Source organism: Equus przewalskii, chromosome 6 (genome assembly GCF_037783145.1).
Source record: "Equus przewalskii isolate Varuska chromosome 6, EquPr2, whole genome shotgun sequence".
NCBI classification, from domain to species: Eukaryota; Metazoa; Chordata; class Mammalia; order Perissodactyla; family Equidae; genus Equus; species Equus przewalskii.
Window position 1 is genome coordinate 1,738,960 of NC_091836.1, and position 27,752 is coordinate 1,766,711.

Below are 27,752 nucleotides of genomic sequence, written 5' to 3' on the forward strand. Positions count from 1 at the left end.
CGTCCCAGAGGCTGGTGGGCTTCTAGGGCCACGGTGCCGGCCACACTGGGGGGCACCCCGGGGGCGTCCCTGTGCCGCCAGCACCCATGTGGGCAGCTGGCGCCATGCAAAGCCCCGAGCGTGGGGTGCAGACGCCGGCTCTGCTCAAGGCCGTTTTGTGGCCTCGGATAACCTCCGCCAGCAGAGTTCCCAGTTTCGTTTATAAAAGAGGGTGAGGGCTCCAAGGTCGGAGATGACATCTCCGCTAAGTGACTCCCACCGGGCTTGCACGAACCCCATCTATGGCATCAATGACTGGCTTCAGGGCCCTCCCCTGGGGGGACCTACCCGCTTCCCCCCCCCACCCCAGTCCCTTACTGAGGACTGAGCTCAGCCCACCTCCCCGTGTTGGGGTGAACGGTGTCCCCCCAATTCAGGCGCACTGGAACCTCAGAAGGTGACCGGTATGAGCTGAACCGTGTTCCCCAATTCCTCTATTGAAGGCCTGACCCCAACGGGACTGGATTTGCAGAAGGGCCTTCAAAGAGGAAGTTAAGTTAGAATGAGGTCATCAGGGTGGACCCTAATCCAGCTGACTGGTGTCCTTTAAGAGGAGGTGAGGACACAGACACGCACAGCGGGACGACCACCTGAGGACACAGGAAGACGACGGCCTCCACACACCACGGAGAGAGGCCTCAGGAGGAACCAGCCCTGCTGACACCGGGACCCCAGACTCCAGCCTCCAGCGCTGGGGAGAGAACTCATTGTCGGAGCCGCCCGAGCAAAATTATCCGGCAACCTTATTTGGAAATAGGGTCTTTGCAGATGTAATTAGCTAAGATGAGGTCATGCTGGAATAGGACGGGCCCTAATCTAGGAGCTGGGGTCCTTCTAAGAAGAGGTGGGACGTGCAGAGACAGACGCCCAGGGAGAGGCCATGTCATGATGGAGACAGAGACGGGTGATGCGGTCACAAGCTGAGGGTGCCTGGAGACCCCCAGGAGCTGGAAGAGGCAGGAAGGACCCTCCCCTGGAGCCTCGGGAGGGAGTGCGGTCCTGCCCCCGTTGGTTTCAGACTTCCGGCCTCCAGAACAGAGAGACGATAAATTTCTGTAGTTTTAAGGCCCCAGGTTTGTGGTCCTTCATTACAGCGGCCCCAGGACGCTGATAGCCCCTCCCGGGTCTCCCACTCTGCACCCCCATCAAGGATTGAGAAGCCAGTTCAACCCACCCCACCGTCAAACCCCTCCGATCATCCATCATCGAGGGTCAGCTTCCCCCGCCCTCGTCCTCACAAGTGTTCACTCTGCCCTTCCAGGTCGCCCCCTTTGACACTGACTTTTGACGGGATGTGTTAGTCCCCTCGGGCTGCGCTCCCAGAACATCAAAGACGTAACAGACCTTTGTCCCTCACCGTCCTGGAGGCTGGAGTCCACTATCAGGGCCAGCAGGGTTGGCTCCTCGTGAGGACTCTCCTCCCGGCCTGCAGAAGGCCCCCCTCCCCGAGTCCTCACGCGGTGCAGAGCGAGCTCTGATCTCTTCCTCTTGTTGCAAGGACACTAATCCCATCGCGGGCCCCACCCCTATGACCTCAGCTAACCCAAATCACTCAAAGGCCGCGCCCCCTGACACCGTCCCACCGGGGGTCAGGGCCTCAGCATGAGAATTTGGGGGGCCACAGACATTGGGTCCATAACACGGGGGTAAATTATTATTATTATCGACTACGCCCGGTCTGGGGCCAGGCACGCGGGACGGGTGCGTCCTCTGTGGCTCCATGGCGCCCGGCAGGTGAGCTGGCCTGAAGCTGATGCGCTCACGGCCCCCAGCGTCCCTCTGAGCCCCTCCTTCAGCGGCCTTAAGCCTACGAGGGATGCACGACTTTATCCTGTAAAAATTAATGGTCGGAATGTTGCCCGGGAGGCAGAGCATATCTAGGGAGAGACCCAGAAGTTGGTCATGGCAGTTGCCACCAGCAAGGGAGGCCGAGAGCTGGCAGCAGGGGTTGGGGAGACATCGGTCTCACCGTCTGCCACTGGCAGCTTCTGAATTTTTATACCAGGGCACAGTTATGGATGCAAAAATCTATTTCTCTTCCTAGAGGTGTGTGGGCCCAAGCGAGGGTGGGCGAGGGAGAAGCCAGCTCATGGTGCAGGTCCCTGATTCTGTGGCTCAGACTGGGCTCCCCCGTGACCTGCGGGTGGACGGGGACCTGCAGGCTGGGGCTGAGGTGTCAAAACCAGAACAAAAAGGTATTTCATACCCCAAGAAAATTGAAAGCAGGAACTCAGACAGATAATTGCACACCCATGTTCACAGTAGCCAAGAGGTGGACACACCCCTGGTGTTCATGGATGGGTGACAGACACACACAACATGTCCATCCACACCCTGGAATACTACACAGCCATGAAAAGGAAGGAGATCCTGACGCCTGCTCCAACATGGAGGGACCTGGAGGACGTGATGCTCAGTGACGTGAGCCAGACACAGAAGGACACACACTGTGTGGTCCACTCACAGGAGGTCCCCAGAGGAGCCACATCCACAGAGACAGAAAGTGGATGGGGGGCCAGGGGCTGGGGGAGGGGTGGGAGTCAGTGTTTCCTGGGGACAGAGCTTCAGTTTGGGGAGATGGAAAGTTCTGGAGACGGATGGTGGGAATGGCTGCATAGCAACATGAATGTGCTCCATGCTACCGAGCTGTGCACTGAAAAACGGTTATGACAGTAAATTTTAAGTTATGTGTATTTTATCACAATAAAAAAAAAAAAAAACAAAGAAAAGAAGGTGCCCCAAACACAAACGAGGCCCCATGTGTCCTGCTCTTGCCATGTGTGGAACAATACAGCCAATGAGTAAACATGGCAACCCAGGTGGCCTCAGGACGCCGGTGACCACCCCCAGCTGGCATCTCCACCGGGCTCCCCCCGGGAGGCAGCTGAGCGAATCTGAGTCTTCTGGGCAGGGAACCAGGCTCACCAGCCTTTCTGGAGAGTTCCCAAGGAGCAGCAGGCGGGTGGACAAGGAAACCCGTACCCTCCCAGCCCCCCATCCCCCGGTGTTTACTGAGCCTGGAGAGGTCTGCTCCGCAGCCGGGCTGTTCCCGCCCCGAGAACAGGAAAACAAGGTCAGCTCGGGACACAGAAGCACCGCCCAGCCGCCGGCCGACCTTCCTGGTGGACGCAGAGCTGGGACCCGCGGGCCTGCAGGGCGGAGGGTTGGGTAACCTCCAGGGGCGCGGGCTCTGGGCCGGGGGTCACGGTCAAGGGCAAGGGTGCCAGGGCCGCGAGCAGGGGTCCAGGGCTGCCACCAGCTCGCGGAGGGGCCTCGGGCCCTCACGCACATCCCAGCGTTTCCATGGATACCAGAGAAGCCAGCTGACTGGGGGTCCCGGGAAGGAGGAAGGCAGAGCTGGGAGACGAGAGGGAGAGGCAGCTGGCCAATGACAAGTGGATGAGGGACACACTCCGGTCCACGCAGAGCCCTTGCTGCACCCGGGCACGGGGACGAGGTCTCAGAACTGAAGATTTCATCTCCTTCTGTCACCCTGTACCCCTGCCCACTGTCCCGGGACCAGCCTCTGCTCCTAGGCATGCACAGCTCCCACCTCCCAGAGGGTTCCCCCCACCCCGGTCAGCTTCAGGGCATCGTCAACCTCAACCCAGATGTCACTTCCTCCAGGAAGGCCTCCCAGAGGCCCCAACGGGAGACCCCGGGGCCGGCACCTGCTCTCACTCTCCGGCAATGTTGTGACCATCAGTTCACTCGACCGGGGGCCCAGCCGGAGTGAGTCTGTCCCCCAGGGGGCCACCGGGCGATGTCTGGGGACATTTGTGGTTGTCACGACTGGTGTCATAAACACCCACCCAGACCCGGCCCTCCCCGCTGCTCCTGGCTGGCGGGGCTGGGGGCGCCTGGCTGCGAGCCCGTCCCTGTGAATCAGAATATTCGTCAGGACGAGCCACATTCCAGGAGTCTCATGGGCTCAGACCTCAGCTCCGGGGCGTGACTCAGGCAGGGAAGCCCCGTATGAGCATCACTCCTTTTAGGGGATGACAACTACATTCTCCAGCATCCGTCCGCTGTCCCCCACGAGTCAGTCACCGGGCCAGGTCACAGGCTCAGCTGTCTGTCAAGGTCAGATGAGGATTCCTCCCCGAGCTCATTCTGTCCTTCCTTCTGTCAGTCACTCGCTAAACATCCAGCGAGGGGGTTGGACCAGATCCCGGAGCTGAAGGAGCTCACGGCCTGGCCCGGTGACAGATACAGCGGATTTGAATATCACAGAACAGTTACCTGGTGGCCCCGGGCAAGTTACTGAGCACCTCCCTGCTCCTGTTTTCTCATCGCTGAAGTGAAGATAATTGTCTTGAATCCACAGAGATGTGGGGGGTTTCAGAATGAGCGTCTGAGGCCGGCGTGGTAGGTGTCTCGGTCAGCTACTGCCGCCTGACGAACGGCCCCCAACTTAGCCATTTAAAACAACGCCCGTTTGTCGGCTCACGGCTTCCGTGGCAGGAAATGGGGCCCTGGGTCCTCAACTCGGGCTCTCGCGAGCTTGAAATCAAGGGACTGGACGGGCTGAGTTCTCCATCTGGAACTCGGGGTCCCCGTCCGAGCTCAGGCAAGTGCTTGGCAGATCCGTCACCTGCCGCTGGAGGACTGGGGTCCCCGTTTTCTTGCTGGCTGTTGGGTGGGGGCGCTCCCAGTCCCTCCAGGCCACGTGGGCTCCTCCACAGGCAGCTCACAAGGTGGCTGTCGGCTTTGGTCAAGGCCAGGAGCGCGTCTGCCGCTGCTTCTGGTCTCTCTCGCTCTCTTTATTATGGCAAAAATACATTACCAGCCTCATCATTTTTAAGCGCACAGCCCAGTGGCATGAAGCACATTCACGCTGTGCAACCATCCCCTCCATCCGTCTCCAGAACTTTCCATCTCCCCAAACGGAAGCTCTGTCCCCGTGAAACACTGACTCCCACCCCTCCCTCGGCCCCTGGCCCCCCATCCACTTTCTGTCTCTGTGGCTGTGGCTCCTCTAGACTTGCTTCTGGTCTCTTTTAAGAGCTCCCCTGATTAGGTCAGACCCACCCAGATAATCTCCCTCCAGATGAACTCAAAGTCAACTGATTGAGTCCTCGTGACAGCTGCAAAATCCCTTTTGCCGTATCGCATTATCCTAACCATCCCATCTATTCCCAGATTCTGCTCACCCCTAAGAGCAGGGCATCAGACGGGGCACGGACACCAGTGGGCAGGAGTCTGGGCGCCATCTTGGAATTCTGCCTCCCACCGGAGGTGTCCGAGAGGTGGCGGGCTTTGCTACCGTTAGTGCCGCCGTAAGGAATAAACACACAGCAGCCCCCCGGGGAACACCTCCTATGCATCAGGCTCTGTGCCCGGCGTGGAAGAGACAGAGGGGAACTTTGGGGAAAGTTGGGGGTTTATTCAAACAATGGGGCATCTTAGTTGGTCTCTGGAGGGGAGTGGAATGGATGGGGAAGAATGAGGGCCGGGTCCTCCACCCTGGAAAGAACTGGAGCCTCTCACAGTTAACTCTTGGCCCTCCCAGTCATCCATCCCTCCAGGGCATCACGGGGCAGTACTTGGTGGTCCTCCCACAGACGCCAGCCAGCCCACCCTCCGAGCTCAGAGAGGTCAGGTGAGCTGCCTGGGGCACCCGTGCGAGTGGGTTTGAACCTGGGCCTTCTGGTGCTGGCAGCTCCTGCAACCTTGCTGCCCTCCAGCCCCAAATAAACCCACTGGAAGGGCTGGCTGCCCGGAGAGGTGGCCACCGAGACCCCACCGAGCTGTGGGAGGACAGAGGAGGGGGCCGCCCTGAACGCCCAGCGAGGGGCCCACGGTGCCACGCGATTTAGACATTTACGTCTGTTCTGCCCCTGCCCCCCCCCCGACCCCACACACACGCGCCCTCTCCACCTCGTGGTCGTGCGGTGGTCCCCCACGCTCACAAACGGGGCGAAGCTGGCACTGCACACGTGATAAGCGGTGCGGAACTCTGCACACACAGGCCCCGTGCCAATTTCCTGGACTCGCAACAGTTACACGAGATGCCAGCGCGGGGGAAGCCGGGGGAGGGGGCACGGGATCGCTCCGCGTGATTTTTTTGCAACTTCCTATGAATCTGGAACTATTTCAAAATAAAGGCATTTTTAAAAGTGAGGTGAGGGCCAGGCCAGTGGCACAGCGGTTAAGCATGCCCGTTCCGCTTCTCGGTGGCCCGGGGTTCACCGGTTTGGATCCCGGGTGCGGACACGGCACGACTTTGCAAGTCACGCTGTGGTAGGCATCCCACATATAAAGTAGAGGAAGATGGGCACAGATGTGAGCTCAGGGCCAGTCTTCCTCAGCAAAAAAGGAGGATTGGCAGTAGATGTTAGCTCAGGGCTAATCTTCCTCAAAAAAAAAAAAAAAAAACTAAAAAATGAGGTGAAGCCGTGGGTACGTTTAGCCGTGACAGGGACAACGCAAGCCGAGCCGGCCCCAAACACCACCTGTCTCCCCCTAGAGTCCTGGTAAAACTCCTTGCAAGGATGCGTGGGAGTCAGAAGAGGAGGGTGAAGACGCCACCTGCTGGGCCCTGCCTGAGGCTTAGCGCTGGCTGTGTCTCGAAGGATTATGTCCTTTTCTTCCCCTCTGTGGCCAGCAGGATTTTAAAAGCCCCCGAATTCCTGCCCGCCCCCTGCCAAGGAACACACCCTGTCGACTAACCCCCGTGTGCGGACAGGACCTGTGAACACGGTAAGATGCTGCTCCCCTGATCAGATTACTTTGTACGGAAGGAGGGGTTTGGAGGATGTCACGAGGGTCCCATATCGGTTGACTTTGAGTTAATCAAAAGTGAATTCACAAGGGTGGGCCTGGACTAATCAGGTGATCCCCTGCAAAGGGCAGGGCCCACAGTGAAGTGAGAGGCTGGAGGTGTGAGGGGGCCTACGGAGGAGACCAAGCAGCCAGGACAAGACCGGAGAGCGGCCTCGTAAGGGCGGAGAGTGGTCCCCGACCGACAGCTACCAAGACCACGGGGAACTTCAGTCCGATGACCGCAAGGAACTGAATTCTGCCAACGACGTGAGTGAGTTTGGAAGCGGCTCCTTCCCCAGTTGAGCCTCAGATGAGAACGCAGCTCTGGCCAGCGCTCTGAGGGCAGTCCCATGAGACCCAGCCACGCCGCGTCCACACTTCTGGCTTGCAGAACCAGGCGCTGATAAACACCTGTGGCTTAAGCAGCTAGATCTATAGCGACTTGTTACGCAGCCGCAGCTAGCTGCTACGCCCTTCACGTGACGGCAGGGCAGGGCGCCCTCGGGTTTCATAGTCACTCTCATATTCAGCTGCACACAAGGGGGTGCTCCCGTGGCCCAGGAAATTCCAAGGCTTTGGGGAGCTGTGAGCCAGGAAGCGCAGAGGAAGGCCAAAAGATGGATTTATTACAAACGACAATGTCACACCTCCCAGAGGCCCCACCTCCGATGACTATCACACTGGGGGTTAGGTTGTAACATTTGAACTTTGGGGGGACACCAGTGGAAATCAGAAGCAATTAGTGATTCACTCTATGGCAATCAGAGACAAGTTCCCAACATGCCAGCCACCAGTGGGCCCTGCCCTCAGCCCCCAGGTCTGTCCCCCAACTCCTGAGCACACCCCACCTGGGCCCTCCTAACCCCCACCTCCCACTGTCCTGGGGGCTTCTGCAGGCAGATGCAACAGCGTCAGCCTCCAGGGACCTGGCCCACGGGCGTTTGTTGACTGAAAGAATGAAGCAGGGCGGAAGGGCGAGGAGGAGCCGAGGCCATGGCCTCAACGCCCACGGGCTCAGTGGGATCAGGCCGGGGTGTTGCAGGGACCACCTGAATGAGCCCCCCTTGGCCTCATCACGGCCCCACCACTTCCCCCGGCCCACCACCGTCTTGTCATACGTGACTGTCACCCCTGTGTGCTTTGAGTCAAAGGAGGTCCTCAGTTCAATGACTCTCCGGATGAGCGTCTACGTGCCTCACCCGCATCCTCAGGGAGGCTGACTGTGCGAGCGGTTGCCTAGCAACAAGCACGTGCCTGGGGATGTGGTGGTCCAGGTGCCTCTAATGCCGGCCGGGCTCTTCCCCTTCCAGCTGCCCCGCCCACGGACCCCCTGCTCCAGAGATCTTGGACGGGAACTTCTCTGGGCCTCGATTTTCAAACAAGTAAAATGAGGCGGTGTTAGCGCTAACCAAGCCGGGAGAGGACGACCGAGCCCTCAGGGTCCGAAAGAGAGGGCTCGTGGATCGGGACTCAGGTGGGAAGCACAGAGACAACACAACACACAGAGTAAAGAGAATGATCTCAAGTCACCCTGGGAGCAAGAATCTCGCGGAGCCGGGTCTCTCCCCTCGGCACGGCTGAGGTTTGGAACCAAGCCATTCTCTGTCGGGGGGCCGTCCCGGGCGCTGTGGGGTGCGGAGCAGCATCCTTGCTCCTACACTCGATGCCAGGAGCACCCCCACAGTGTGACAAGCACAGATGTCCCCATACATTGCCCGGGGTCCCCTGGGGACAGGATCGCCCCGGGTGAGACTGTGCTGTAGGGGGCAGGGGGTCAAGCTTGTGTCTGAGACGCCCCTGCCGCCTTGGGAAGCCCCACACGGCCGGGTCTCCAGAATGGGAGGCCACAGGGCGAGGGCAAGGGTACTGTGGGCTGTGGTGGGGTCCCCCCCACCCTGGCCGGGTTCAGCATGGCACCCCGTATTCCCGCCCCGAGGGCACACATTTCTGCCGGGAAAGGCGGTGGGGCAGCCGTGACCTTCCGCCAGCAGAACTTTTAAAGGTTTGACTGCATATCTCGGCCTTGTTCTTACAGCAGAACAACTTGTCCATGGAAAGAACTGATAATAACGTGGATTTCAACACGCCCAGGACGCACTGAAGGCGGGCAACCCAGCAGGGGAAGGCGCACGCCCCGATTTCCAACGCTGGGGCTGGAGCTGGCCCCACACAAGGGCCACCCTCTCGAGATAAAGGGCGCTGGGAGCGCTTTCCGCAGAAACGCTCGAGAGCCCCTGGGAGCTATCAGAGAAGCACGCTCTGCCGCTCGGAGGTCACCGAGTTCTTCTGTGCTCGAGGCAGGGAGCCAGAGGGCTGGGCAAACGCTTGCCCCAGGCCAGGGGCCCTCTCAGCACTGTGACCTCGGGGCCGGGTCATCTCTGGGGGGCCGTCCTGGGGGATGCGGGGGTTTCAGCAGCATCCCTGGCCCCACCCACTCGATGCCAGGAGCACCCCCAGTGTGACAACCACAGATGTCCCCAGACATCACTCAGTGTCCCCTGGGGGCAAGATTGCCCTCAATTAAGAATCGTAGGTATAGCCCAATTTATGCAAAATATTATGATTTCCACTTGCGGCCCCATTTCAGGCGCCCAAGGGCCCCCATATAGAAAGGCACAGCTCTGGACACTGAGTTCAGCTCAACAGCGATGTCACATACGAAAGGAAAGCCGAGACCAGGTGACTCGCAAGGTGAAAGGTCAGTGTCCTCCAGGGACGGGGCATCAGAGGTGTCCTTCAGAAGCCCTTTGCACTGCATGGCCGCCACGCTATGGGGACACTCGCTAGCCACCCCATGAGGCAGCAGTCACCCGGCTGTGGTCCCAGCCCCTCAGAGCTTCTGAGCCGATGGGAAGACGCACACAGGGGAAACTGAACCACGTCCAAAAACTGAGAGTGAGAGGAGCCAGCAAGCAGGGGGCCCCCCTGGGTGGTCTTGCCCCCAGGGGACACTGGGCGATGTCTGGGGACATCTGTGATTGTCACACTGGGGGAGCTCCTGGCATCGAGTTGGTGGAGACCAGGGATGCTGCTCAACCCCCTACGGGACCCAGGACGGCTCTGTCCCAGGGAATGCCCAGCCCTGATGTCATAGAAGGTGAGACCCTACTACGGGTCCTCAGTCTCACTAGAACGTTAGCTCCATGAGAGCTGGGGTTTTGCTCATCCTGGTGACTGCTGTGTCGCCAGAGCCTGGCCCAGGCAGACACTCGGAAGTCCTTGCCGAGGGAACAAGTGAAGTCTTTTTTTTTTTTTTTTTTTTTGGTGAGGAAGATTGGCCCTGAGCTAACATCTGTTGCCATTCTTCCTCTTTTTTTTTTCCTCCCCAAAGTCTCAGTACATAGTTCTATGTCCTAGTTGTAGATCATTCTAGTTCTTCTACGTGGGACGCCACCACAGCATGGCTTGATGAGCGGTGCTAGGTCCACATCCAGGATCGGAAGTGGCGAGCCCTGGGGCCGCCAAAGCGGAGTGCATGAACTTAACCACTCGGCCCCAGGGCTCGCCCACCAAATGAAGTCTTTGAGAAGGTCACCACGTGTCCCACCGAGCCAGGCAGTAACGACCCACATCACTGTACTCGAAGGTGTGACACAGGCTGAGACAGGGGGACACAGAGCAGATTCCACACCAGGAGGCCCGAGGGGGCTTCCGAGGGGTGAGTCCCAAAGGAGGGGCTGCGTGGGGCCGGCCTGGGGGAGACTCCACGTGGCCAGAGCCACCAGCCCTCGCTCCAGGCGATGGAGGGAGAGTCCAGAGACAAGACCCCATCCTTTGGGGCGGCAGAGCGGCAGCCGGGCACCCCACCTCCACCCTTTGCATCTTCACTTCCCCGGCCACACGGCCATGCCCTGGTCCAGGGTGGGGTTGGGGGGTGTGGGCACCCTGAACCCCATAAGGTTGCAGAACCCGTGCTTTCCGTCTCCCTCCTACACCCAACAGTCGGGGCCGGCCGGCTGACGCTGGTCCTCACGGGCAGAGGCTCCAGGTCTGCGTGCGAGGCAGGGGGGCCCCCTGGAACAGGGGACTCTCGGGGCTGAACTGGAATGTTCCGGAGAACAGGGATGGGATGGTCACAGGGTTCTAAGAGGGGCGAGGGGTAGACTGGAGACACCTGGGGAGCCCACCTGCACCCACCCAGCATCTCCATCCACACCTGGCTCAGGGCCGGGCCCCGCTGGAGACCCATGGGCCTCCTCCGCCCCCTGGTGGCCGCCAGAGGGAACTGCAGTGCTCTGCCGCCCGTCCCCCAGGAGCCCCAGACTCCTGCTCATCTTTCAGCGCCCCGTCTGCAGACATTCAGAGCAGCGGATCAGAGCCTGGCCCTGTCACCGGGATGAGCGGCATGGCCCCAGTCGGTGACACCCCAGTTCTCCTGGAGAGGCGGCCCGCCCCCCCCAGCCACGGGTGACCCCAGCTAGAGTCTTGCATGACTTGCGCAGCCTTCGTCTCGTCCCCTGTAGGGCAAAGAGGAGCGCCAAAGCCGCCCCGGGGCTGCCGGGGAGCCGAGCGCGAGGAGGCCTGCAGACACCCAACACGGTGCCTGGAAAACAGGATGCGCTTGTCGAGCGACTATTAAACTGGAAAACAATCAGCCACAGCCTGGACTCCCGGCTTCGAGGATTTCCTCCGGGAGACAGTAGGCTCCTTTGGAAGGAGAACCCCAGCAAGACCCCCATGCAGCACGCGGGCCAGCTCAGCCCTCTCCCTCCAACAGGGTCTGTCCCCATCAGCACTGCCAAGTCATGGTCTGGGGGGCCGTCCTGGGCGCTGTGGGGGGTTGAGCAGCATCCTTGGTCCCCACCCACTCGATGCCAGGATGCCAGATGTCACCCCCAGTCGTGACAACCACAGGCGTCCCCAGACATGGCCCGGTGTCCCCTGGGTGGGCGTAGGGGGTCAGAATCACCCCCAGGTGAGACCCACCAGCACAGCTGAATTTCAAAACAGCTCAAAGATCGAGTGTAAAATGTGCCGTCTGGAGCCAGCCCTGATGGCCCAGTGGTTAAAGTTCGGCACTCTCTGCCTCGGCGGCCCGGATTCAGTTCCCGGTCGCAGAACCACCCATCTGTCAGCAGCCGTGCCGTGGTGGCGGCTCTCAGAGAAGAACCAGGAGGACTTACACTATACACAAATACATACTGGGGCTTTGGGGAGGGAAAAAACAAAAAAAAAGAGGAAGATTGGCAACAGATGTTAGCTCAGGGTGACTCTTCTCCAGCAAAAAAAAAAAAAAAAAATGCAGTGTGAACAAAATACAGGTGAATTGTTTTTTATCATCTTGAAATTTGGAAGATGGCCACACAAAATACAAAGGAGGATGCAGGTGTACACAAAATGTTTAAAATCCCCTACGGCGAAACCGGCTGTAAGCCAGGCGCAAAGACGCACTCAGAGAGATGCTCACCGTGTGGGTGACAGACAGCAGACGGCGTCCCGACGGAGAACAGAGCAAGTTGAAGTTCACATGCAAGTGTGTGTGAAGAGCTCGAACGAATCCGTGAGGGAGGGAGACCCCAGTGGAAAGGTCAGTAGAGAGCACAGCCGGGCCGTTGGCAGGATAAACACCCGAGAGAAAAGGCTGACACCACGAACAACCGCGAGACCCCGACAAAGCAGCTGAGATCGTCCTGGCCGGTCAGACTGGCAAAGACATCAAACTGTAGCTGGGAGGGTGGGGAACGGGCCTGGGGTGGGAAATGTGCATTTCTGGGGGTCCCGGTGGCTGCAAGTCAAAATGTCAATGAGAACACCCCGATATAAACACACACACCCCACAAACCCACTTACAGGAATTGACCCCAAACTACAACCAGCCAAGGATGAAAGATGTACAAAGTCTGTGCAAGGACGTTCATCCCAGGTCATAGCAAAAGAAAAACGAAAAGAAAAGAAAAGAAACATTTCCAAAAAACCCACAAAGAGACCAGTTAAATCAATTATAAAATTACTTAAGAAGAAATCACAATTCCCTTATAACGTGGAATGTTAAACCAGCGTAGGAAAGATGAAGGAATCCAGGTTTATTGACAAGGAAAGACGCACATCAAGCAAATGGGCACATTAAAGAGAAAATCCAGTTTATCTAAAATCAAGTGTGTGTGTGTGTCTGTGAATGCACTTCACAGAGAGATTGGGGGGGGGACGCTCCCCAAGATGTCGGCAACCATCATTGTCGGGTGGGCATTTTGGGTGACTTCATCTTTCCTCTTTAATTGTCTGCATTTACTGTCTCTTCTTACGGGAAGTCCACCTGGCGTGGGCACTGAAGAGAACTGCTGAGCAGGGCTCGCTCGTCACGCACGCCGCGCAGACACAGACGCCCTGCCCAACCTCACTCGCCGGCCTCCCAGCGGTTTGCCAGACTCCCAATCTTGGTTGGCAACTTTGCAAACCAGAGTTCACGCTTGAAATCTATGTTGGACCCAGGCTCAGCATAAACAAGTCAGTCGGAGACCAGGGCTCCGATCTCAGCTTTTGGTCTCTGTCCCCGGGGACGGCTTCTCTCCCAAGCTTAGCTAAAATATGTGTATTTTAATTTCACTGCGGCGCACTTTACCTGTTACAAAATTCCCCGGTTTGAAGCGCACAGCTCAAAGATCCTTTAGCGAGTTCGCAGGGCTGTGTGGCCATGCCCGCCACACCATTCTGGACCCGTTCCTTCACCCCACAACCTTCCTGGTACGAATCCACAGCTAGTTGCCTTCACACCCCAGCACCTAGCAACCACCAATCACCTTTCTTGCCCTACAGATCAGCCTTTTCTAGAAATTTCATCTAAATGGAATCATACGACGGACGTGTTGTCTTTGGGGTCCGCCTTCTTTTCCGACATTTTTTCTTCCATGCACACGCACGCGGGATGGGAACATTCAACACTAGAAAGACATCAGATCTCCCTCCAACTTATCGATCAGCTAAGCACAACTCTGATCCAAGTTCCACCCGAATTTTTGTCAGAAACCGGAAGTTCATTCTAAAGATCACATGAAACAGAAGACTCCACCAGAACAGCAAAGACGTTTAGGAAACAAGAAGAAGGAGCAGGAGTTGGGCTTCCCGGCCGGGCAGGAAGACACACCGAGAGTGACAGTAAATCAGACAGCGAGGCGGGACACAGAGGCCCCTCTAACCGCTCGTCACATGGTTTCCTCCTCGTACGTTATAAAGGCCACTCATATCCAGCAACCCAGCTCTGCTCTTGGCGGTGGCCCTGGATGGGTCACCCTCCACACGCACGGGACACGGAGTAAAGGACCAGAGCTCCCTAATGAAGCCTCTCCAGGACGAAGCTGAAAGCAGGCGGCACGGCTGGTTGCACACTCTCGGCCCCAACCCCGTCCCGGGGCACATTAGCACTGGCCCGCCAGCCCCCCCCCACTGTCCCCAGCTTCACGAGCCACCGGAGCCCAAGAACAGAGCCATTCCCTGTCGCTCCTGTTCCGTGCACCCCTGGTGGACAAGACAAACCCTCAGACACGAGCAGAGCTGGGAAGATTCAGGCGTGCACGGCGAGCACACAAACCGCCCTCTTAACTCTCCTCCTGGCTCAGAACGGCCAACCTCACGCCCGCGGGAACTGGGAACGTGGAGAAAAGACAGACATCGTGACACCGACCTGTGTGCGAGGCCTGGCCGTCTCCAGCGCCGCGGTTCAGGAACCAGACGTCTGTCCCCTGGGAAGAAAAATGTAACACGTTAGTCAAGCATCACGTGGCCAGAGACGTGGGCGTTCTGGCGGGCGTCAGACAACCCCGATGATCGTTTCCGGAGTCCTGCCTCTTGCTTCCTCTGCCAGACTCCGTGGACAGCACAGGTGGGGAGCCTCGCAAGGCAGAGACGTTAGATTTAAGAAGGCGGTTTGCCTCCTCAAAGAAAGAGTTCTCTCTCCTTCTTAAAGAAAGAAAGACTAGAGATTTATGACATTATCCCTTTAAATTTTCCACATCTTCCAAAACTAAGTTGAAGGGAAGATCGGGTGTCTATATGACGTTTTTTAGTTTATAAAAGATGTTTGCCTTCATTGTTTGACCCTCAAGGTCCCCTGGGAGGACGAGGAGGAGACCGCGTGAACCCTCTGCCCCCGGGGGGACCAACCCACCGAGCTTTGCCTAGGGAGACGTGAGGGCTAAGCGTGCTGTGGGGTCCTGGACCAGGTCCTGAGGCAGAAAAAGGGACATTCGGGGAAAACGAGTGAAATTCGAATACAGAACGGAGCTGGGTTCACGGAAACGTGCCCGTGTCCATCTCTCGGTCATCACAAATGCTCTAGGTCATACAAAATATGACTATTAGGGGAAACTGGGGGACGAACAGACAGAACTCTCTGCCCTATCTTTGAAACTCTTCTGAAAATCTGAAATTGTTCTAAAATAAAAAAGTTTATTTAAAAATAACTCCATAAAAAGAAATGGAAACGCTGGTTCCTTGTCTCCGAGTTCAGGCGGGTTTGTCAGGATGCCAGGATGGAGAACGGAAATCCCCACCATCACCTGCAGGTGGCGCCATTGTCTCGGGAACGCCCTGGACCACCTTTGGGATCCTGCAGCTTCTAGGATCTCGCAGGGTCTGCTCTACCGGGCCCATCACTTCGGACAGGAGCTGCTGGGACACTGAGGTGACAGGGGGCCCGGGATGAGGGATGAAAGGGCCGGATCAACACGCCCACGGACCTGGAGGCCAGGACTCGCCTCCACCTTGCAGCGACTGTCTACGCATTCGATCCTTCAACTTTTATTTCTGAATCAGTTAAAGACCCCCGAAAAGTTGCCAAACTATTACAGAGCCGTCTCATGCACCCTTCCCCCGCGCTCCACCAAGAGGGGTCCTCACACAACTGGGGGATGTTATCAAAACCAGAAAACATAGTGACTGATAACCTAGGAATCACCTTTTCAGAGTCTTACTGAGATGCAATTCTCAAGCCACACAATTCAACTATTCAAAGGGCACAGCTCAGTGGCTTTTAGGACATGCAAAGTGTTGTGTAACCATCACCATAATCTAGTTCCAGAACATTCCATCATCCCAAAATGAACCCCTCTCCCCAGCAGTCACCTCCACCCCCTCCCCAGCCCCTGACACCCACGAGCTCACTCTCTGTCTGTGGATCTGCCTGTTCTGGACGTTTCACGTCCGTAGGGTCACACACCGTGTGCCCTTCTGTCTGCTTCTCTCCCTGAGCGTCGTGTGTGCAGGTCCGTCCACGTGCAGCCGTGTCAGGGCCTCGCTCCTCTTCACGGCTGCATAATATTCCAGCCATAAAATTATAACAGATTTCAAGTCAGCGACAGCAGAGGCCCAGGGCTTCCAACCCCACAGACGCTGCCCCAGGAACAACTGACGAGGCGGGGCGGATGAACTCAGCCAGGAACGACGAAAACCCAGGTGGGAAGTGACAAGTGCCGAGAGGGAGAAATAAATCACATGCATGGGAGACAGACGTAACTCACAATGCTGGCTATCAGGGCCGCCCACGGGGGAAGGAGTAACCCTCACTCTTGTCACAGGCAGCTCCTCTTATGGCCTCGACCCCCACCCCATCCACTGGCTTTCTTCTTCTTTTTAAAATTGCGATATAATTCATACACCATAAAACCCACCCTCTGACAGTGTCCAAGGCAGTGGCTTTTAGGATATTCACAAGGTTGTGCAAACACCACACCATCTAATTCCAGGACACTGTCGTCGGCCCCCTGCAGAGACCCTGTGCCCATCGGCATCATGCGGGTCAAAGTTGTGTCTCCTCTGGGAATGGCGAGATCCCAAATAGCAAGAATCACGTGTGTTTTGCTTGCCATTGAGATTTACCTTTCGGGGAGCCTGGCCCACAGCAGGCGCTCAATAATTCTCGGGATTTTGCACAATCTGGTCGGGGCTAAGGAAACAGCCTGCAGAGCTGAGAGCATCTTGGGGGCACGGGGCCGACCCCACAGAACTGGGGGACATTGGGCACGTGGCCCTCCCGCCTCGCCTGTGAAGTGGGAACGCTGCCTGAGAAGCCCTGTCCATTCCTGCGGGCCGGGCGCACAGGCTGGGCTGGGGCAAGGCCTGTCACTCAGCCCCTGTTCTCAGCTGTGTCATCTGTCACCTTGAAAAAGGAAGACAAGAAACACGGATCGCAAAGCGAGAGGGCTCAAGGGTCTTCCACCGTCGATTTCCTGCTGGTTTCTCTGTCCCTTGTAATTCTGAAAGGTCTCCACGGACTTACAGCCTAATGTCACCAAGCGGTGGGCGGGGGACACAGCAGGCTGGACCCTCAGCTCCCAAACCCACAGGAGATTCGAAACAGCCAAACACAGGGCAGTGACACTGGATGCTTGGGGAGATGACAGGTCGATCCTTGACAAAGCAAGACGGGCCGGGAAGGAATCAGACCGCTCCGGACCCTTCAGAACCCATGGCCAGTGAAACGCAGGAACCAGCCCTGGCTGCCACGTGATGTCACATCTGGGAAGGAAGCAGGCAAGTCGGGTCCCACTTCGCTAGATCAGAGCTGCCCGAAGTTTTCAAAGGGTCTGCACAGCCGACACATATCTGCAGAGGCCTGGGGTGTGCGAACCCCACTGTCCCTCCAAAGTTCGAGGTCTGTCCCCCCTCGGCACTGTGGACATTGGGGCCGGGTCACTCTCTGGGGGGCCGTCCTGGGCGCTGTGGGGGGTCGAGCAGCATCCCTGGCCCCCACCCACTCAATGCCAGGACCACCTCCAGTTGTGACAACCACAAACATCCCCAGACGTCACCCAGTGTCCCCTGTGGGGAGGAGGGTGGAACTGCACTACAGCTTCCGGAAGCTTCTATTTGAGATTCTGTGCCCATCTCCACACAAGAGCTCATGAGCGGCTGCCACATCTGAGAGCCCTGTTCCCTTGTGAGGGGTAAATCCCTTTTGGGGCAGGACCCCGTGGGCCGGGAGAGGGGTGGGGCGGAGAGATAACCTGAATGTCAACTGTGGACTTTAGTTCATGAGGATGCATCAATGCTCCTCGATTGTTCGTTTTTTTTTTTTTCTTGAGGAAGATCAGCCCTGAGGTAACATCTGCCACCAATCCTCCACTTTTTGCTGAGGAAGACTGGCCCTGAGCTAACATCCGTGCCCATCTTCCTCTACTTTATATGTGGGACGCCCACCACAGCATGGCTTGCCAAGCGGTGCCATGTCTGCACCCGGGATCCGAACCGGCGAACCCCAGGCCACCAAGGCAGAATGCGTGCACTTAACTGCTGCACCACCAGGCCGGGCCCTGGCTCCTCAGTTGTAACAAAGGTCCCACAGGAACGCAAGATGGTAACACAGGGGAAAGTGTGTCTGCACGTGTCTGTGCGCGTGTGTCTGCACGTGTCTGTGCGCGTGCAGGGGGACGGGGGTGCATGGGAACTCTCTCTACTTTCTGCTCACTTTTTCTGTAACCCGAAAATTACTCTAAAAAGTCCTCTCTGAAAGGAGGGTCTTGCACACATAAATTAGGAGTTATGTCAAGAACCAAGAATTCTGATTTTAGAAAGAAAGAAAGAGGGAGGAGAGAGCCCATTGCGGACTCACATTTTCCGAGCTGATTCCGCTGACAAGCTGTTGTGAACGGGACTCAGGAGAAGCCGGTCAGTCCTGGCCAAAGGGGTTTCTGACGCTTCCCCAGGGCCCCCGCGCATCCTAACACAGGGCGAGGATCAGAATCTCTGGACCACTCGGGCCTGGATTAACGGGCACCGGAGCCACGCGCGGCCCGGGGACCTCGGCGGCCCCACGAGGAGATCGGAGAGCCCTAATGCCCTAATAGCATCAGCCCCGCACGCTCTCCTCAGATTACTCGCAAATCCCATTAGGCTAATGGAAAGCAGATTCTGGCCAGGAGGGAGCTGATTTCCGCAAAGAGAAACCAGCCTGAGCGAGAGACAACCTCATCTCCGTTCCCCAGTCACCGACGAGACTCCTCTGCAGTTCAGCCTGGCCCTCGACCCGCTCCCACCGCCACGCCCAGCCGTCCATCCCGGAGACTCGATCCGCCCCCCAGCTCGGGGGTGAGGCGCTCAGCGAGGTCCGGCACGCATCTTTCTGCTCCAACACCGCCCAGAAAGGGGGACCCGGACACGCCCCTCTCATCCACCCGCCATGCGTCCGTCCTCAAAGCTTTGTGGGGAGAAGCATGAAAGCAACGGAAGAAAGTGGACAAAAGCAATCCCAAGGGGGGGTTCCAGAAATCACAATTCTACCCAAAACGTCCTGAGAATGGACCGTGCTCAGGACTCCGAGATGGCTAACTCTCGGGGACATCGCTAAACCCATCACTTCACATAGGCATTGCTTTGTGAAGGCAGGTGGGGTCCCCTTTTTTTTTTTTTCTAGGGACATCGGGCAAATAAACTAATGTCCCCATTTTGACTGATTTTCAGAAATAAGTTTTCCCACCGTGGCAGCTGGTCTCCAGTGACCCCGAGTCCTGACATCCACACCCCTGTGCCCTGTTCTGTTCTCCCACTCTGTAGCAGGGTCGGTCCGTGAGATCAAGAGAATGTGCCAGAATTGACAGGGCATCCCTTCTAGGTCCTAAAAGACACGTGGCTTCCGTGTGCTCCCTCGGGGACCCCTCGCGGCACGGGGAGCCAGCCAGCCGCCACGTCGCGAGCAGGCTCGAGCAGCGCCACTGCAAAGATTCAGGTGCTGAGGAACAGAGGCCTCCTGCCAACAGCCACACAGGGCAGCCATCCCGGAAGTGGTCCCTCCGGCCCCAGTTGAGCCTTCAAACGATGCAGCCCCGGATGACGGGCTCTGCGACGTCCTGAGAGACAGCGAGTCCGACCCACCCAGTTCCCTCCCCCTTCCCGCCCCACAGAATCGGCGAGAGGATAAATGCTGGTTGTTTAAGTTTTGAGGGTGACTCGTTACGCGGCCCTGGATACTGATGCACCTGCCGTCTGGGCTGATGCGCCTGACCGCTCCACATGGGCGCTGAGCCAACCGCTCTGTTGTTGGAATGGCGAGCACGGAACAGCATCGGAGTTTTCATTTTCCTGTTTTCCCCACATCCATCGACCTGGTACTGGGGGGAGACACGAGAGCCCAACAGGACGCAGACAAATCAGTAGGGGAGAGGAGGACACCGGGGACAAGAAAATGAAGCCTTTGTGATTTTGCAAACACCACGATTCGAATGCCAGTGCCTGGTTTCTGAATCTGAACAAGCCCACTGCTCGTAGTGCTCCCCTCCTCTCCCGGCCCCCTCGGCGCTGTGACATCGGGGCCAGTCATTCTCTCTGGGGGGCCGTCCTGGACCCTGTAGGGGGTCGAGCAGGATCCCCGGCCCCACCCACTCGATGCCAGGAGCACCCCCAGTGTGACACCCACAGATGTTCCCAGACATGGCCTGGGGTCCCCCGGGGGGCAGGACCCCCCAGATGAGACCCACGGTTCCCAGCATGCCCCTCACGGGCAGGGACTGCAGGACCCAGCATTTGGGGACAGGCACATCTCCCGAGGCCCGGCTGCAGGTCCCTCCTCTGGGAACCAAGTGGGTGGGCCCGGGGCGCCCGAGCCCCCTCCCTTCCCACGCCACATCCCCCCGGGCGCGTGGCAGGAGCGCCTGGCCTCACGGCGGCTCGATATAGAAACGCAGCGCTGTCATTTATGCACCCGCTCCGGCGATCACCCCATCACCACGGCAACCATCTAAATCTGTCACCCTGACGAGCTCTGGCTGCAAGTGAAGCGGGAGGAGAAGGCTGGGGACACAGGGGACGGCCACCCGAGCTCTGAGACCCGTGGGGAGGCGCCCAGGGCCCCGGGCAGTCCGCTCCCAAGCCACACTCTGCAGGGACTGACCCAGAACAGGAGCCATCACACCCCTAGGCAGACAGAACAAAAGGGCGCGGCGTGCTTGACCCCAGGGGTTAAAGGTCTCTGGGAGCCGAGGAGGACGAGGGCAAAGAATGCTGCCCTCACATCTCTGATCTTGGTGCTCAGAGGCCGCCCACCTCTGTGTAACGTGGGGGTCACCCCGGTCTACACCGTCTGACCATCAGGAATTTATTCTGGTGTCTATGGAAGCAGGGATCGAATCAACTTTTTCCTACACACTTAATGGAGGGTCCCACCGTTCGGCACTGCGGACATCGGGGCTGAGTCATTCTCTGTGGGGAGCCATCCTGGGCGCTGTGGGGGGTCGAGCAGCATCCTTGGCCCCCACCCCCTCGATGCCAGGAGCTCCCTCAGTCGTGACACCCACAGATGTCCCCAGACATGGCCCAGTGTCCCCTGGGGGACAGAATTGCCCCACTGGGCTAGGCAGCGAGCATCGCACCCCCGCCACTTGGAACTGTAATATATGGAGGGACGAGCAACTGATTTGGGAAGACGACCAATTTCCGACCAAAAAAAAAAAAAAAAGAAAGAAAAAATGTGTACAAACGGATTTCTTTTTCCACTCAAAATGAAAATAGCTACACTGAGTCCCACGGAACGGGGGTGGGTGGGGACACAGATTCGCACATCAGGGAGGCTGCACGGCGGCGTGCTGGCTGTCCCCACCTCTCGAGTCCTCCGTGCCTCAGTTTCCAAATCTGTAACACGGAGGGGACAGCAGCACCTACGTCCCGAGCTTGTTTTTTGGCTTAAATAAAGGAATATCTATACAACGCTTGAATCGGTGCCTGACGTATTGTTAATGGTACATAACTGTTTTATTATTTAGAGCTGCTCCCTCTTGTCTTGTTGACAAGATCAGGGTCCAGCAAAGTGCTTCTGCGAAGGGGCAGGGGGTAAACATTTCGGGCGTCGTGAGTCACACGGTCTCTGTTGCTACTATTCGACTCGGCTGTCATGGACTCATGGGCGTGGCCGTGTGCCAATAAAACTTTATTTACAAAAGCAGGTGGCTGGTATTCAGCCCCCAGGCGGTAGTTTGCGACCTCCGGACCAGAAGACCGTCAATGGGAAAATGGCACTATTTTACCATGAATGCTCATATCCAGGCACCAGGGCAGAGCCAGCCTCCCAATCTTCCATCCTGAAATCAGGTCCCAGGTCAGACGGAGGAGCTCCAAGCTGCCCTCACCGTCACCCGGCCAAAATGCTCACAGACCATCCAGCCACCCCAAACGCAACCCCAGAGGCCTCACTTATTCTATAGGCAGAAGATAGCCGGTGCCTTCCCATCACCTCGAAATATCCATCGCCCAACTTGTGTTCATAAATACCTCATCTTTATTAACTGGCCAGGAAACCCTGGCTGCAAAGGGTACCCAAAATATCTAGATTTGGCCAGCAAAATTTTCCCATTGTTCTGGACCGGGCATGTTATCACCTGCAAAATCGTCGTGGGGAACGTCCCCTAATAATCCATCCGGAGAGTGGGAGATAGTTTCCTGTGTATGGAAAGTCTGAGAAACCATCACAGCCCAGAGGGGCCTGGGGCAATGTGACAAATGAATGTCACAGGGCGTCCCAGATGGGTCACAGGGGAGAAAAAGGGCGACAGGGCAAAGCTAAGGAAATCTGAATAAAGTGTGGACTTTGGTTAGTAAGAACAGATGCATGTGGGTTTCTTCATGGTGTCGAATGTGCCAGACCGAGGTAGGGTGCTCACGATGGCGGGAACTGGGTGTCAGGTACGTGGGGACTCTCTCTGTACCATCTTCCCAATTTTTCTCTGAATCTAAAACTATTCTAAAATAAAAGTTTATTAAAAAAAAAAGAAAAAAGAAAAAGAAAAGGGAATAATGACAGGCAATTAGCTCCTTGTGCTGGAGAATGCTTTAAAATGTGACTGAGGGAACATTAAGTTCCCACGACAGCATCTAATAATGAGATGATTATATAAAGCCGACAAAAGAGAGATGCTATAAACAGGATATGCTAATTGGCAGGGAAGTTCGCTCTTAGGAAAGGAATGAGCAGGGGGAGAAAAGACAAGGGCGGGCTGAGTGGTTCCTGTGGGAGCCGTGTGGACCCGAAACAGGCGCTGCTGCTGGAGGAAGCCTCTGGAACATTCCAGAAAGATGCAAGCAACGTGGTGCATTCAGCCAGGAGGCCGTGGAGCCCAGCCTGGGTCTGGCCAAGGAGGCCCGCCTGGTTCCCGGGGCGCGTGCCATCGTAAGTGTGGGCTACTGCTGGGGTGCTGGGGGCTGGCGGCACACCAGCCCGCCGGCCTGTGAGGCCGGGGTGTGTGGACTGCGCTGTCATTGCAACCCCACTCTACATGGGACACAACGGAGGCTACTGCTCTGAGCTGGGCGCTCTTGGGAACCACGTTCACCCAACCAGGCAAGGTCAGCCTGCGGCCCGGGCACAGCTTGGGGTCCCCAGGCTGAGACCTACAGAACGTTTTCTAATTTGAAAGTCACCTTAGTCCACGCTTTCTGCCCCCCACCTCCGGCACTGCAGACATTGGTGGCCCTCCCGGGCGCTGTGGGGGGTTGAGCAGCATCCCTGACCCCCATCCACTCGATGCTAGGAGCTCCCCCAGTGTGACAACCACAGATGTCCCCACACGTGGCCCAGTGGCAAATATGGAAACCATTTGCTCTGCACAAGTAACTCCTGGGCGGTCAGCACTGGACTGCGCCCGACACTCAGAGACCACACCATGGACACTGAGTGGTGCAATGAGACCAAAACGCAGGCCCAAGCGACCTGGACCCCACTGTGTCACGCCTTCAATGAGCTCCAAGCGTGTTCGAAATGCACGGTTTGCTGGGGGTGGGGGGGGGGGGTCTGTTTTTCTTTCCTGAAACCTGCTCACTTTGCTATGGGACCCTCACCCACTGCACTTACTCCCTGGGGCGGCCGGAACAAAGGACCCCAGATGGGTGGCTTAAGAACCCAGGAAATGATCCTCTCCCAGTTCTGGAGGCCGGAAGTGCAAGATCAAGAGGTTGCAGGGCTGGCTCCTTCTGCGGCCGGGAGGGCGAATCCGTCCCACGCCTCGCCCAGCGTGGGGGGTCTTCGGAAATCCTCGGCTTATAGAAGCATCACCCTAATCTTGTGTCTGTCTTCACATGACCGTCTCCCTGTGTGTCTGTGTCTTCACGTGGCTCTCTTATAAAGACACCAGTCACTGGATTGAGGGCCCACCCTAATCCGGTGGGAGTCATTTTAGCGAACTGCATCTGCAAAGACCCTCATTGCAAAGACCCCAGGCCCGGGTACTGGGGGGGGGGTCAAGACTTGACTGTCCCCCTTGGGAGACCACAACTCAACCCACAGCACCCCCTCTTCAGCCTCTTCAGCATCTCCCAGCTTCACCTTATCCCCCCCCCTCTCCTGACCCCGACATGCGCTCGACCCTGAGCCTGGGATCCCTGCCCTCCCTCCTTGTCCACCTGACCCCGGCCCTAGGGTCACCTGCTTTGTGGGGCCTTTTCTGGCCGGCCCAGGGGAATGATGGCCGTCTGGATGGAAGAAGGCCCGAGGGCCACTCCCCATTATCTGTGGACGCCGGTGGCTCTGAGCCTCACGTGGCTCGCAGTGGGCAGCGTGTCCTTCACACTAATCACAAAGGGCTCCGTAACCTTCGCCTGCCTGCATTCCAACATGCTTTTCTGATTTACAGCCGCCCCCCCGCGGACTCGGTGCTGCGAGCGAGCTCTGCATGGGGACATTCTCCCTCGAGGGCCGAGGAGGGGGCCCCGCTGAGCTCCGGTGCCCGTCCCGGGGTCACGAGTTTGAGATGGCCCCCAGGGTGGGCAGGGGACAGCAATCTGGGGCCCTGGAGAGACAACACCTGGCTCGCTGGAAGGGGACGCAGCTCCCGGCCCCAGCTCTGTCACCACACGGGAAGATGTCATCAGCTCTTCCAATTATCCCGAGAAACTGGAGGGTTTTGATTGTATAATCTCCTGATGTTTACATACTGGCAATAATTCAAAGTTAAAAGCACGGGGTTCTGGCTCAGCTGGGGGATCAAGGTCAACACGGAGAGCGGTAAGTCACGCGGACAAGCACGTGCCCCGGGGGCAATGTGACGAGAAGGGCACCTCACCTCGGTGTCTTCCTCCCCAAACCCATAACCCTGGTCTGATCACGAGAAAGCACTCGACAAACCCAGACTGGGGGACGTCCTGCAGGACACCAGCCCAGTTGTCCTCAGGACCGTCAAGGTCATCAAAAACAAGGAAAGCGTGAGAAACCGCCCCAGCCCCGAGGAGCCTAGGCAGACGTGACAACTCACTGTCATGTGGGGTCCTGGGACAGAAAGGGGACATTACGGGGAAACTAAGAAAATCTAAATAGAGCGTGGACTTTAGTTAATCATAACGTATCGCTACGGGGTCAGTAATTGTGACAAATGTCCCACACTAACGTATGACCTTAACAACAGGAGAAAGTGGGTGTGGGGTATATGGGAACTCTCTGTACTGTCTTCGCAGCTTTTCTGTAAATCCAAAACTACCCCAAGATAAAAAGCTCATTTTAAAGAAAAGCTCGCAAACTATAAATTAGGTATTGTACTGTAACAAACAGCAGGGTGTTCACAATTTCCTTATAATTTGCTGTTAGAAGGTCTCAATTAGTCTTCCAAACATGGGCTTGTTCTCAAAAGAGACGCCAAATAAATATAAACACAGAGCCATGATAGATTTTTAGAAATTAAAAAACCACCGGGTGGGTCAAGCTCCTGTGCGTGTGGCCAGGATTTAGTCTATGACCCACCAGACCCACGTCGGGGAGAAGGTGGGAGCCCCTTCAAGCAGCCCGCCATGGCACAGAGGGGCACGGGGACCCCCAGCCCGCACCAGCCTCCAAGCCCAGGAGGACCACAGAGCCACGTCTGCGGCCACCACTCCTGAGCGGAGACAGTGACCACTGCGTGCCCGGCTCTGAGCTGGGGCCCTGGGGCATCTCGATGTCATTTCACCTCATGTCAATATGGCTGGAAGGTCAGGAACCACACCCTTTTGTGTTTCAGGGGAGGAAAAAGCTGTTTAAAAATAAAAAGCTAGGGCCGGCCCAGTGGCGCAGTGGTTAAGTGCGCACGTTCCGCTTCGGTGGCCCGGGGTTCGCCGGTTCGGATCCCGGGTGCAGACATGGCACCGCTTGGCAAGCCATGCTGTGGTGGGCATCCCACATATAAAGTAGAGGAAGATGGGCACGGATGTGAGCTCAGGGCCAGTCTTCCTCAGCGAAAAAAAAAAAAAAAAAAAAAGAGGAGGATTGGCAGTAGTTAGCTCAGGGCTAATCTTCCTCAAAAAAAAAAAAAAAGAAAAGAAAGAAAAGAAAATACACTTTAAAGAAATGACCGCTGAAGAAGTGATGTGCTAAAGATGACTTCCGCAGAGAAGGCGGGCAGAGAAAGGGGGGACAGGAGGAAGCTTCACGACGAGGATGGAAAAACGAAGGCAATCACTAACGTAGACCAATATGAAAAACGGAAAGCCAGCCACGGCTGGGGACAGAGGGTGGCACTCAAGTTATGAAACCACACAAGGTGGCCGCTGTGGACACTCCCATGGGAAACACGAGGACAGACTTTAATTCTTTGAGAGCAGTTTTTTATGGCTGCTCATATATTTACATGGAATCGATATACCAATTGATGAACCAATTTCCTTACTATTTAGACCGTTGCCAATTTTTGCTTTATAAGTAACGCCGTAGCGAACATCTTCACGCCCACCTCCAATTCCTTCTCTAGTATACATTTTCAGAGATGGCGTTACGGGATCCGAGAGCATTAAATATTTTTAAGGTTCTTGAAAACATACTAAATTACCGTTGAGAAAGATTATGCCATTTTCTTTCATCCTTCTGTCCACACCCTTGTCAACACTGGTATTATCTTTTATTAATCGTCACCTATTATAAAGGTGAAAAATAGAATCTGCTTTTTTTTTTTAATAAGCTTATTTTGGAATAGTTTTAGATTTGCAGGAAAGTTCCAAAAATGGTAGACAGCTCCTGTACACCCGTCACCCGGCTTCCTCTAAGGCTGACGACTCACATAACCAGGGTGCATTGGTCACAACTAAGCCACCAACGTCACTATGTTGCTATTAACCAAACAGCACAGTTTATTCAGATTTCCCTGGTTGTCCGCTGATGGCCCTTTTCTGTTCCTGGATCCCGTCCCAGAATACCATATTGCATTTATTACACTTTCTATACGTTATCCTTGATCCTTAAAACAACCTTGCAAGCTAAGGTTTAACATTTCCATTTTGCTGATGTGAAGATGGAGGTTCAGAGAGGTTAAGCGACTTGCCAAAGTCACACAGCTGGCGAGTGGCACAGCCCGGATGCCACCCAAGCCTGAGAGACCCCAAGCCCAGGACTGCTCCTCCCCTCTCGCCCCATCCGACGTACCCCCTCCAAACGCGCAAAGGCTGGTCTCTAATCCTCCATGAACACACGCGGGGATCCAAGTTGGGTGATTAACCAACAGAACAGAATTAAGTAGACATCCTTCCCTTTAAAGAGCCACCTTGAGAGACTATTTCAAAGCAGTGTGGCACCTCGGGACGTTTCCAGAGGCATCCTCAGAAATCACCTTCAGAGACAGAGTAAAAATCTGACACCTAAGAAATACAGTCCCGTGACTTAGCAATGATAACGTCTCCCGTTCAACCAAAATGGACCCGGTACCCGCTGGGCCATCTACGTTATTCACCGGTGAACGACCTTTGGCCGGGTGGAAGGCACTCTAAGGCGGTCCCCCAGCATCGTCAACTCCTGGTACTCACTCCACGTGCCATCGCCTCCCCCTGAGTGTGGACACGACCTGGGACTTGCTTCTAGCCGCCAGAGTACGGCCAAGGCGACGGGACGTCACTTCCAAGATTATCTTATGTAAGAACATAACTGCCGTCTTGCTAGCAGCCTCTCCCCTTTGCTGCTGTGGGAAGCGGGCTTCCACGCTGGGGAGGCCCACCGGCCAGCAGCCAAAACACGGAGAGCGGCCTCCAGCCAACAGCCAAGGAGAAAGGAAACCATGCCAACGGCCACACGAGCGAGTGAGCTT

At 56.6% G+C, this 27,752-nt stretch overlaps 1 protein-coding gene across 4 annotated transcripts in view; it reads right to left on the minus strand.

The window, feature by feature from the left end:
* GNG7 (G protein subunit gamma 7) overlaps nt 1-27,752 on the minus strand; it is a 126,074-nt gene that overhangs the window by 79,151 nt on the left and 19,171 nt on the right. For all 4 annotated transcript variants that reach the window (XM_070622456.1, XM_070622453.1, XM_070622454.1 and 1 more), the window contains exon 2: nt 14,423-14,480. The gene's annotated coding sequence lies outside the window, so the exon portion shown is untranslated. The remainder of the gene's footprint in view (nt 1-14,422; nt 14,481-27,752) is intronic.